Below are 1,324 nucleotides of genomic sequence, written 5' to 3'. Positions count from 1 at the left end.
AGCGTCGGGGAAAAGAATAAACAATGTTATTGTGAGAAATCATAGAATGTTTAGGAAGGCATAATGTCAGCTATAGGTGTATTAAGAGAGGAAGAAAAGGGGATGCTGAGGGCAGCAACTTGTACATTCTGGTACATCCAGTGCTCCTTGTCTTTGTAACTGTTGCCAAACACTGATTTGGTGGGCTGAAGTTGCTGCTGCAGCATTCTTTTTGTACAGAAAACTGAGATGCCATTTTGTAACCTGCATTTTGCTTGGTTTTTATAGTGTATTAAACTGTACCTGCAGCAAATCAGCTTATGACTCTGGTAGAAAATGTAGTAGATAGCTCTAGCAGCTGTGCAATTTGCTGTTTCTCATCCAGTGTTCTTTGACCAGATCCTGGTTAAGGAAGCAGTTTCTAGCAGTGATCTGCACCTTGTGCTTTGGGCAATCTGCCTGCAGTGTCCTCCCTTTTCTCCTTCATAGGACATCCAGCTGACAGTGCACGGTTCTATGGGAGATGTTGTGTATACTGTGATGATTTCTCATGACAGACTTGCGTCTCTTTTCCTTTTGATGTCTTTGCACATTATTTTTAAGCCTAAAATGAAAAAAATACTCAAATGGGGCTTAGTATATAGACACAGTAGGATTTTTCTTCGAGAATGTTGTTGGACTGTATGGCTGTTGCAGTGAGGTGAGAGAGAGAGTTGATGATTTATTGCTTTGTCTTGAACTGAAAGGGATTTTTTATTTTAATTGGTGTGCTTATCTGCTTTCTCATCTAGAGTGTGGAGGTTGTCAGAAGTAAAGAGGGGTAGTTGTAGAGGCATAAGGCATAGTTTAGAAATTCCTGAACTTCTGCTTGCATTACCCAGACTGACAATTATCCTGAATGCTTGAGCTGAAAGTGATGGAGTGATAAGTTTTCAAGTGAAATCAGGAATTCACTGCCTGTCGGTATGGTTTAGAATGTCACTGAAATGACTGAAAGTAGTTTCCTCTTGGAATTCTACTGCATGTATTTTGGAGTTTTATTGTGTCTTCAGCTATCAAGTGTCTTTTGTAGTTTGTAGAAACCATGGCCTGATAATACCTAATATTCTGTAGAATTAGTCTGAATAACTCAGGATTTTTAGCTAAAGGGGCTATTGGCTTAAAACTGGCCCAGGGTAGTACTGTTCCAAAAACTGATGCCACTTTTGATTATTCTGCCACTTCTCTGTCTGTTTTCTGCACAGGAGGTTCTGCGTTATGAAACGTGGAGTAGCATCTTTCTTTAAAAAAAAAAAGTCTGAGTAAGTTCAGGGACAGATCAGCTTAGCTGATAACTTCTTTCTGC

General features: G+C 39.7%; 1 protein-coding gene across 1 annotated transcript in view; it reads left to right on the top strand.

The window, feature by feature from the left end:
• The window catches only part of DHX35 (DEAH (Asp-Glu-Ala-His) box polypeptide 35), a 29,733-nt gene that overhangs the window by 5,046 nt on the left and 23,363 nt on the right, over nt 1-1,324 (top strand). The gene's annotated exons all lie outside the window — the stretch shown is intronic.

This window comes from Mesitornis unicolor, unplaced genomic scaffold, assembly GCF_000695765.1.
Source record: "Mesitornis unicolor isolate BGI_N332 unplaced genomic scaffold, ASM69576v1 scaffold12652, whole genome shotgun sequence".
NCBI classification, from domain to species: Eukaryota; Metazoa; Chordata; class Aves; order Mesitornithiformes; family Mesitornithidae; genus Mesitornis; species Mesitornis unicolor.
Note: the sequence above shows the minus strand (reverse complement) of the source record. Positions and strands in the feature narration are given on the sequence as shown.